At 38.0% G+C, this 12,145-nt stretch overlaps 1 protein-coding gene across 3 annotated transcripts in view; it reads right to left on the reverse strand.

The window, feature by feature from the left end:
* LOC122795590 (zinc finger protein 501-like) overlaps positions 1–12,145 on the reverse strand; it is an 837,702-nt gene that overhangs the window by 225,610 nt on the left and 599,947 nt on the right. The window lies entirely within an intron of this gene.

The raw sequence follows: 12,145 nt of genomic DNA on the forward strand, positions 1-12,145 counted from the left end.
TTTGAATCCCATCTTTGGTCATTGGCTCAATATTGGTTAAGCATGTAACAGTCTGCAGATCAATTGGCTACTATATACTTATGAACTTACATGAGGTTTCTTTTATGATCTCAGACAAATAGGGAACATTAGTTGCTTTATTTCCATTAGCAGTTTCACAGTTCTGGGTGGAGTGGGGGAATATCTCTCAAAATATAAAGTAATTTAGTGTAAAAAAAGTAACTGCAATGCAGAAATCTGACCCCACCAAGAGAGTCTAATTTATTACCAAATGTCAACAGGTGGGTCTACTTGAGATTACCAAAATCTCAGTAGACCGAAATTCACAACACTGAGCCGAAAAGCATGAAGTTTCACATCAGCGAAACTTCATATTACTGACCTCCGAATGCCTGACAGTTCAAGCTGATACATTCCAAAAGAGGTATTGTATTCAGTGAGCTGCCTAATGAGAGCAAACCTTTCATTTTAATGTTTTTGTGGTGGGGCCGTGGGGGGGCTACACCCAGCCCTGCACCCCCCCATGGGGGATGGGGGGCTGTGCCCCCCAAACTCCCTGCTACTTAAAGTTAGCAACTCTGAGATCACACTACAATGTGCATGAGCGGATTTCCTGTTCTGTTCAGCTTGGACTGCCAGGCATTCGGAGACCGGTAATGTGAAGTTTCGCTGATGTGAAACTTCGTGCTTTTCGGCTAGGTGTTGTGAATGTCATTCTACTGAGATTTCGGTAATCTCAAGTAGACCTGAACATGTACATACAGATATTCCCATATGTGCTTAACGTTAGACACCAGCATCCCCACTAAGTCTCTGCAAATTACATTGCCAATATATTTAGATGGTGACTCACACCACAGTCCAATTTTAGCCTATCTGCTTCTTTATTTGTTGGGTACAACATGGTTTTGCTCATGTTGACAGACAAACCAGAACAGTTCTGAAGCAAGGCTAAGATATCTACTATTTTTGGGAGTTGTTGGGGATTTTCCATAAACAGATAACAGTCATCAGCAAACAATAGGCATGTTTCTATCACAACCAGTTCCCATAATCGAAGATTCTTATACATCCTGAAAAGCTTAGCTAAAGGTTTGATTGTCAAATGGAATAGGGCAGGTGAAAGTGGACATCTTTGTCTTGTGCCTCTCCCCAAAAGAAAGCAAATGAACACCCACTGTACTGTCAGAACTGCTGCAAACCTATGTCCCTTATAAACTGTGGGGACATATGTTCCAAAACCCACTATAAGTAAGCAAACCTAGTGTTACAAAGTCTATCATCATCGCCCCCTAAGGTTGGGCATAGTTTTTCACATCTAAATATAGAACTGTGTGTAGGTCATCTTTACTGCATCTACATTTCACAAATCCTACCTGCAAGTTGTAGATAAATACAGCAGTGCAGCCAACTTATTGGCCAGAACCCTAGCATATAACTTGGTTTCTATGTTAATAAGTGATACTGGCCTACAGCTTCCATTGGATCCTTGCCCAGTTTTGGCAGTGCTATTATATAAGTGATTACTTCATATAAATAATCATTTCCCCCTGAATTCCTTACTCTGTCAACAAGGAAGAGAGGACAGGGGAAATCATGGCTTGAACCAAATTGTACATCCCCGTTGTCAAGCCAACTGGCCATGGGCCTTCCTTTTCAAGGTTTCCCGGAGGGTTGTCATATTAAAAAAATATCTCAAGTATCCTGTAGTGTACATTAGTGGGATTAGTCCTAAAAATTACTGGGAAACAGCAGAAAAGAAACTGGTGTTGCATCAGTGAGGTACTACATATTTTACTTTTTTTCTTGACCGATTATTAATTTGGTATAAAAAAACAAACCATATTTGTATACAAGGGGATAATAACCTAAACTGTGTCAGAAAACAAAATACTGCAACCTCAGATCTTGATGAGATACTTGCAGGCAACTATCCTTTTGAAGATACATCTAGTGAGTCACTGTCTGCACCCTCTGACACCAATACTGATGATGCACACAGTGAACAACAAAGTAAGAAAGGTCTCAGCAGCTTGTGTACAGTACAGTACAGACAATACCCTTAAAAGATGCAATGTAGACCACCTCATGTTTCAGCAAACAGACTAGAGACAGTAGTTACTCCAAATGCTGTAGGTTGTGGAAGGCAGGTGCTGAAGAAGACAGGGAAACTTCAAAGTTCAGACAACTCAGTTAGTTACACTGTCATTTTTCATGCATAGGGTTCTCAAATTAAATCAACATAAAATGCAGAAAGAGCATTAGCTGATGTCAGTCTGACAATCAGGCAAAGCCCTTTGAGTTGGTAGGGCTGACATTAATGCTGAACTGCATTAATCTCCATAATCACTAAAATAGTTTTTTTTTTTTTTATGAGAATGACCTGGATGGTAATCAAATCATGTCAATAACCTATTCTGAAACAGAGATGTGCAGCACAGATGCTGAATACTGAAAAATGATCCTACATACTGTGAAACCCATTATCTCATTTAGAATTATATGCATTCCTGGGCACATTCCTTTTAACTAGGATAATTAAGAAACCACATTCATGGACGACTTATCCACTAATCTACCACTGCACTACGGTTAATACCATGTTTTCAACATCTCAAGAGAGGAGAACATTTACTGCATTTTTACACTGAAATTGTCCCACTGCAGCAAGAATCAGCTTTCCATGTGGTCATTTGTGAGAGAAGAAAGAAAATGCACAGTAGCCACTTTTCTTTTACAAAGTCAGGTTTGGGTTTAAGCAGAATATGCCATTAAAAAGGTCTTGACTTTGCATAAACAGCTACGAGCTGTGAAACCTCAGACCAGCAGTGTCAAAGTTTACTGTCTATGCAGGAAACTCTAAGTGCATGGACAAAGCAGAGCACAACACCTCCGGTCAGAGACGTGAAGTACAATGTGGTCAGCCACTAGAAGCACTAATCAGACAGAAGACTGTAATAGACTTGTTCATTTCTCTAACTGGGAAGGGGTATGTTGTATTAACAGTTATCCAGCCGCACACATGTCCTCGATGGAGCCTGCAGACAGAGTTCTGTAGAACTGTGAACTAAGGTCATACCACAGTTCTAGGAAAGGTTCAAACATTAACATCAGTATTTCATATACAGGTAGAATCTGCTCAAAAATACAACCTGCAGAGCAGTATGTTAGGCCCAAAGCAAAACAAACTGTACACATGCTAACCACCATATACAACAGCCAAACTGTATCACGTGGAGCAAGCACAGTGGCATTCTAAAGGTCAGACCAGATGCTGTCATCCACATAGGTGGAATGAATGGTAACATCAAAATGGATAAAACTTGTGAAAATACTTTAAAGGCAGAGAAATTATATAAGAAGGTTATTTTAGCATCTAGTAGATAAAGATACATCTGTTTCCCTTCTAATCTACAGAAAAATAAAAGGCGGCACACGTTGCCACTTTAACTATGCAGTGAAGCTTTTATAGAACATTAAAGAAAAGGATCCATGTGGAGCACTGTCAGCAATTGTGTATAAACATGGCATACTCGTATTCAGAGCAGGGCTTAAATGAAGTTCCCAAGGTACAATGTCAATTTTTAGTACATTATATCTCAGAATGACAAAGGATAATTCCTTGAATGTTTTATTAACAACTCACAAACAGGACTGGCATGTAGACTCATCTCTCTTTCTTCTCTCATATTTTGCAATACATTTGATTTCAAGCAGGTATAGGTATAGGACAGTACTTCTGCTCAGGGTGCAGAATGCAGTACCTAACCAAAATGGAAGAGTTACCATTTTACACACAAATGCAATTATATAAATATATATATAAATATATATATATATATATATATATATAAACATATGCATATTGTGTATATACACACAGTAAACTCTGTTAACTGGAACACAAGCAGCCATCTCTCTCAAGCCAAGCAACTGGCAAAAAAAAAAAAAAAAAAGAAATAACTTTCACGTGTTGCACTTTTTGTTTTCCCCCAGCAGAGACATACCTTATGTTTTTAGCGTTTTAGTTTTTTATAAAGGAAGATAGGAATAAATTACCTCTCTCCCCAACCTGAGAACAAGTTAAACCAACAAATAGTATAGGGTACAGTATTAGTCAGGCCTATTTTTAATAGCAACTCTCAAGCAACTATAAACTACAGTTATCTAGCATCTACCAATGCCCATGGGTGCCGGTTAACTCACAGTTTTCTGTAAATATATATATATATATATATATATATATATATATATATATGTGTGTGTGTGTGTGTGTGAGCGTGCATGTGTGTGTGTGTGTCTGTGTGTATAGTCAAATGTAACCTCCTCAATACCAGTTCTAGAAAGTGAAAAGTCTCCCAGTTGTTATGCTGCTATTTTCTGTACTGCAAGATTATAGGGTTTCCTTACAATTGATCTATTTCTAACTGCATGGAAACAGCTACTCACCTTTCATCATGAATCAGATGGCTAAACTCTTGCATACAGTGGAAATGCTGTTTGTGTAAGAGTGGTGTGTACCAATCGGTCTTTCTTCTTTACCCACCGTTGTGTGATATTAGATTAAGTATATACAAGACTGAAGGGTGGGGGTGAAAAAAACATTTATAGTAATGTGTGCAGGTAAGCTGTTGTGGAAATATTTTCTCTGTCAACTGCAACGGAGTAATGTTTTTATCAATGAAGTTGCGATTATTAATGGAGAAAGTGAGACCACAGTACATGTGAGTAGTTTTTCCATCCTTGCAAAGTATTTTACTTTCCTTGCAAAGTATTTCACTTTCCCCATATTTGTGATATTGCTCAGAATCTATATTTAAAGGGGTGTTGGAATGAAGTCATCCAGTTTTACGGAGTGGCACATGTAGGTTTGAGAGGTCTAATTTTGGACAAGTTTAACTTGTCAAGAAAACAGTTAGTGGGTTGTGCAATTTCTAGTAGGAGGTCCATCCAGAAGATATCTGTAATAAGTTGTTACTGTATCAAACTTAAAAATAAAAAAATGCACATTTTACCAGAGAATGCAAAATTTTTGTCACTGCAAACCTGTCATTCTTAAACTTCAAGTGCTATGGTCAAAATCAGGACTGAGAAGCAGTGAAATCTCTACAGACAGAAATGTACTGATAGGTGTTCCACCTCTGTCCAGTTAGTGCCAATTCCAAGAATGCATTATCAAGACTAACAAAAATCTGAAATACTGTCTCTGACTCAGGCATGCACAGTCATTTCTATGGTCTGCCATTTTACATTATGATCATTGTAGTTCGTCTTCACTGCATTGGGTATAGAACTTGCCATGGTGGAACTCCATAGTCTGAAGTGGCTAAAGTGGTTGGCTCACATTCAGTGCTGAAGTACACTTAAATCCTTGAGAGAAGGACAGCAGTCTTGGGTGCATTTTATACAAAGTATCCTAATACAATTCCCTAAGTGTATTAAAAACTCTTGAAAAGGAAATATACCAGCTGCAAGGTTTCACAGACCTTTCACTTTCAGAATCAGGCATTCTGCATTAAATTAGAGGATGAATAATTTATGCTCAGGATGAGGAATGCAGCACATATCCAGAATGTATGCATACTTATCTGTCACTACACTGAAAATAATCATCATGGAGAATGGTTTCCTTTTTTAATGAAATATACAACAAACATTTCAAGTCCTAAGCTCCCTGTGCTGAAAAGGAGTGCTGTGGTCAAAGTCAGGAGTGTGTTGTTATGAAAAGGCAGAATGACAATCACCGATGCACTGTGCACAGGGTGCCCCCCAAAGACAGTTCTGTGAAAGCTTTCTCAAGTGCTCTCACAGGGTTTTAAAAAACTGCCTTACAGGCATAGGCATGCAGATATTTTACAGTCTCCAGTCTGGAATGGTGCACTACACTTGGTTTCCATTTGGTGTAGGGATACGACTTCTGCTCTGGGTGAATAATGTAGTACCAGTCCAGCATATATCTTTGCTGAGTTATCATAACTAAAAGTTATATACACTGGTTCAGAAAATAAAAAAAGCCTTCTCAACAATAACATTTAATGATAAAATCCCCTGTATTGGCAATGGCAATGAGCTGCACATACAGACCAACTTGTGAGAAACTTATTAGAAAATGTAGGTTTCAGAGATAATAGCCTAATTGCTAGGTACCTACAGCAGTCCTGTATAGCCATTGGATAGTTCTTTTTTGCCATTTAGTTCACAAGAATATTCCTTTTTTTCTCAGAAAAAGTGATTTTTGTTATTCAAATGCTGAAATACTTATTCTGACAGAATATACATGTTTGAAATTCTACTGTCTGCTTTCCTTAGCTGCTGTTTGGTCGTGCAATACTAGGTAAACCATTCAGATGTTCTGTCCAGAAAACCTCACAAAAACATCTTCAATCAGCAGAGAGAGAGACTACTCTTGGAGGAAAGGAAAATTCAGGGTCAGGACAGTCTTCTGAAACTGCAATATTTACAAATATCTCACTCAGCTGAAAACAAAAGTGTAACTTGCTCCTCTATAGAACAACAAATAAACAAAACCATCAAGAATATATATTATTGGGACTTCAGGTGTAGAAAGCATATATATTACTGCACCAAAAGTGCTTTTTATTATTTTATATATTACAGTGTACAAGAATACAAACATATGTAAAAATTATTTCATATTCATTGGAATTCAAGACATGGCTACTCCTTTGCCTTTGAGGGTACCAGAAGTAATTTATGCCATCAACATTCACAAAATATGTCATGCAAACATCCAACCACTTTGGGGATGAAAGTGTTTACAGATAGACAAATAAAAATTTTACTCAGTAGGTTGTGGACAGACCTCTGGAAAATGCTCAGTATTAAAGGGATTAAATAAACAGACTGTTCTAGAAGTATAAGGAATGCAGCATAAGTGACATGTACAATTAAGATAAAGACTAAGGATATAGCAGGTGGTTAGGCATGGATGTCTGCTAAACATTTTGTTAATGAGAAAGTTACTGTACGTACAAATGAAAAAGATACAGACAGAAGAGTAGGGATGAAACAACCATTAAATGTATAGTTTATGCAGATGATCAGACAGCAATGCTAAAACATCCATTTGTCAGAAACCATTTAAATCAGATTAATGGCTACAGTGAGCCACAGCTCATTCTAGTAACAGTTGGTCCAAGGCAGGATGTGCTTGACTGGACACCAGCACTCGTACAAGAACACCTCAGTCCAAATTATAGCAGCAAATCAGCCTATGCAACATATGTCTGGTGACAGAGGAAATTAGTTGGATATTTGTTATACTCTGTGCTAATTGTCTAAACCTTGTGTAGTAAAGTAATTTAGAAATGTAGCTGGGATAAAAAAGCAATTTAGAAATGTATTTGATTATCAAATAAGTGGGTTGGTTCAAATACTCTTTCAGCCATAATCTTTGCCAAATGGAAGTTAATGCAAACTCACAATAATTTGTTTAACATATGTATAAACAGTGTAAGGACTGCTTGCACAAAACAGAACTTTAATAACTTTAGTACAGACTAAAATATCCGACTGTTGCAGAGGTATGCTTCTAGTGTAAACATTTGGATGTTGGTAAATGACTGTTGATAACAACCGTAGTACTTCCAAATATAAAATCACATAATGTTTGTATTTGAGTAAAGTAGTTGACTTTGTTTCATGAGATGTGCAAGTAGTAATGCTCTAAGGCCATTACAGTGCAATTCAAATCTATGTAAAATACTGGAAGAAGGAATGAGAATGGTGAAGACTATTACACTACAGCAAAATATATAATACACATACTGCTTCCCCCCATGAAGAAACACAGATTCAGATGGCAGATAAGAACCTGGTGGCCCACAGTCAACCCATTATCTTGGATACGACACAAGCTGCAGACTTCTTTCCTCCTCACTTCTCATTAGAATAACCTTGAAGCTACCTCATGCATTCTTGAACTGGGTAAAGCTGAGGCTATGGCTTTGGAGCCACTAAAAGCACTAGACTGGAACAGTGGAAATACCTAGAAATGCAAATACAACAGGCTGCAGACACCCAAAAACCAACATTACCTCAGCAAAAGCCTTCAAGGAGTAATAAAACAATCTTAAATAACAGTCTATATACTAATCCTTACACAATTAATCAACTACAATCAATTAAGCAATTTAAAAACAAATTACATACGTCCAATTACATTCCATATCTAAACCATGAGGTAATAAAGTGCCATGTTTCAAAATATACATAGTCTCTTTATATAATAATTTGTTCTTAAGTTGTCCTCACCAGTTTTAACCAACAATTGTTCTAAAACAGTACCTTGTAATAATAATGCATCACTTTGATGGTACTGCTTAAAATGTAAAGCTGTGAGACTCTCAATTTGCTGTTTTTTATATCCTTGCATGTTCCTGTAGTCTCCATTTAAAGGCTCTCTTACTCTCTCCAATACAAAATAATTTACAAAGACATCTGAGGGCATAAATGCCTTCTCTAGTGCATGAGAATTTTTAGTAGAATTAAATCCTAAGTTATTTATATTTTGAAAGGAGTGTACAATGTATCTACAACTACAACACTTGCCATAAGGAAAGTTACCCACCAAAGAATTATTCAGAGTTATATAAATTTGGGTAATGTGAAGAATAAAACAAATATGTACAAGCATATTCAATCAACTACGTCCACATTTATAACAAATTAGAAGGGTATTACTGAGTAATTAAACAAATCTTTATTAAAAACTGCCTAAAATATTTAACCAGATTAACTAATCTATCAGTAAATATATCTAAGTAAAATATTGGAAGAAGGAATGGCAATGGACTATTACACTACAGTAAAATATATAATACACATATTCCTCTCCTCCATGAAGACAGAAACACAGATTCAGATGGCAGATAAGAACCTGCTGGCCCACAGAGTGACAGTGGAAATACGTAGAAATGGCCTGAGCTGGATATGGCCATTCCCCCCTCCCCCAAAACATGGAACTCTCTGGCTCATGAAGTATTGCACTTGTATATAATGGCATATGGTGGTTTGCTTTCAGAGGAGCTTTCCTATTTTTAGGCTTGGTTTACCCATTCACATGATGTACCTATATCTAGAGGTATGTCACTATTTTCAGGCTTTCACAACATTTTCTGCATTTTCCCCTTATCACACATGATTTTTGAAGTTGTCTACATGACCATCATATTAGAGATACCAATAATTTAAAGAAAGAGGACACACATCATACATCATTTTTCAGAAGCAAAATAAACAACCTTTTGTGGTTGAATTTTGCAATACAGTTCATTAATGCCTACAGAATTTACACTCTCTCTTCGATAACTTGTTTAGATTTTTCCATAATTTTACCACTTTATTTTTCAAACATGTTTAGGAGTAGTATTGCCACATTCCTACTGGAAGCAGAACGATTATGTACTATTTGGTATACAAATGTTATACAAATTAGATGACAGACTTTTGGCTGGCTGGATGTACCTATTTTTCAAAGGCCTTTGCACATATTTTTAATGCCTGCAGGTTGAAAGGCATGCACCAAGCAACTGCAGTAACTCACAAAGTTGCCATAACAACACAGAACAGTCCATAATAGAAAAATACTAGGGAGTTGAAAGTGAATGAATCCAGACTCAAAAGCACAAGTTGTAACCACTGCAATATGGCAATCCCCATCCCCCAAGACAAAGGCTTAACTGTGCATAAAACAAACATCTACCTTAATGGACTTTAGAAAATGCTTGTTGACAATTATCATGCCTGCCTGGCCCCTAAATTAGAACAGTTCTTATAGGTTGACAGTTAGTGATACTTATGACATGGTTATGAGTTACACTAGAGTAACAACTAAAGAAGACCCTCCCCCTCAAGGGTATACAACAGGATATGGCGGAATTACTGAACATCATAGTAAACATGTGAAACCAAATCCTGCTTTGCAAAATCTTCTCACACTGACTTTCATGGCCTGCATACTGCATCTAAATTTTGTCAGTCAGTACTTTAACAGACAGTGGATTCAGTGCGTGGAAGTCCACAACGAAAGCAGCAACCAGTCAGGTTGCTTTGCACTTGACGGACTTCATTTCTCACCCCAAGAAGTAAAAGTGATGAACAGAAAATGTTCTCTCCCTATACTATCCTTTTTAGAACTCTTCAAATTGAAAAAAAAAAAAAAATACACAAACACAGAGATGTACAAGTATAGAATATGGTAACCGTAATTTAGCCTACTGCCTTTATCGACATCTGTTTTGTCGACACAGCTTGGTCAGCTCAACAGCTGGTCAATAGGTATGCGAGATCATTATATTACTGGGGTTAGGAAATATGGCCTTTTGCCAGTATTATGAGATGAGATCTTGGAGTTAGAATATAAAATTAGTAGGGGCTTAGGGGGGGTTGTCCCCTCCAGAAAAGTAGGTTTTTAACTTTTTATTGCTTTTATTTGCATACTCAGATGTTACTCCTCCACACATGCCAACTAATGAGTCAACATTCTTTTAAATACATAATAAACAAACACAGGTGCAACTATTTATTTATACACACACACAGAGTTTTATATGTGTATTTACAAAGCATAATTCCACGGCATTTCCCTTTTTCCTGGTTGTAAAACTGTGGAGTTAGCCTATACAAGTTCTGGGGGTATGAGAGTGAAGCCCTCCCATGTAAAAAAAATATACATATGTTTATAGACCAGGTTTAGTTGCTTGGGAGAGTGAACTGATGTTGTCATTATTTTCACATCAAGGTTACTTGTTTTTGTGCAGTGTTTGCATTTATGATAAACGTACTCACAAGCGAGGAGAGTGTGTTGAGCAGATGGAAAAAGTACTTTGAGGGGCTGATGAATGAGGAGAATGAGAGGGGGAGAAGGTTGGGAGAGATGGAGGATGTGCGGATAGTGAATCATGAAGTGCAGTGGATTAGCAAGGAGGAAGTAAGGATAGCTATGAAGAGGATGAAGAATGTAATGGCTGTTGGTCCAGAGGGTCTATGTTAAATGTTCGAACATCCAAAATGTCGAAGCTGTGGAAGCATGGAGGTGTTTAGGTGAAATGCCAGTGGAGTTTTAAACTACATTGTTTAATGAAATCTTGGAAAGTGAGAGGATGCCTGAGGAATGGAGAATGTGTTTTGGCACCGATTTTTAAGAATAAGGGTGTTGTGCAGAGCTGTAATAACTACAGAGGGATTACATTGATCGTCACAGCATGAAGTTATGACAAAGAGTAGTGGAAACTAGGTTAAGAAGGGAGGTGATAATTAGTGATCAGTGGTATGGTTTCATGCTAGGAAAGAGCACTACATATGCGATGTTTGCTCTGACAGTGTCGATGGAGAAGTACAGAGAAGGTCAGAAGGAGTTGCATTGTGTCTTTGTGGACTTAGAGAAAGTATATGACAGGGTGCCTAGAGAGGAGTTGTGGTATTGTATGTATGAGGAAGTCGGGAGTGTCAGAGAAGTATGTAAGAGTGGTACAGGATATGTACAAGGGTAGTGTGACAGTGGTGAGGTTTGCGGTGGGAGTGACAGATGCGTTTAAGGTGGAGGTGGGATTACATCAAGGATCAGCTCTGAGCCCTTTCTTATTTGCAATGGTGATGGACAGAATGACAGACGAGATCAGACAGGAGTCCCCGTGGACTACGATGTTTGCAGATGACATTGTGATCTGTTGTGAGAGTAGGGAACAGGTAGAGGAGACCCTGGAGAGGTACAGATATGCTCTAGAGAGAAGAGGAATGAAGGTCAGCAGGACTACATCAGAATATATGTGTGTGAATGAGAGGGAAGATAGAGGAATGGTGAGGATGCAGGGAGTAGAGGTGGCGAAGGTGGATGAGTTTAAATACCTGGGATCAACAGTTCAGAGTAATAGTGAGTGTGGAAGAGAGGTGAAGAAGGGACTACAGGCAGGATGGAGTGGGTGGAGAAGAGTTGTCAGGAGTGATTTGTGACAGACGAGTACCAGTAAGAGTGAAAGGGAAGGTCTACAAGAGGGTAGTGAGACCAGCTATGTTATATGGGTTGAAGACAGTGGCATTGACAAAAAGGCAGGAGTCAGAGCTGGATGTGGCAGAGTTAAAGATGTTAAGATTTGCAGTGGGTGTGACGAGGGTGGACAGTATT

The sequence above is a fragment of the Protopterus annectens genome, chromosome 2.part2, assembly GCF_019279795.1.
Source record: "Protopterus annectens isolate FY-2018-M chromosome 2.part2, PAN1.0, whole genome shotgun sequence".
Lineage (NCBI taxonomy): Eukaryota > Metazoa > Chordata > Ceratodontiformes > Protopteridae > Protopterus > Protopterus annectens.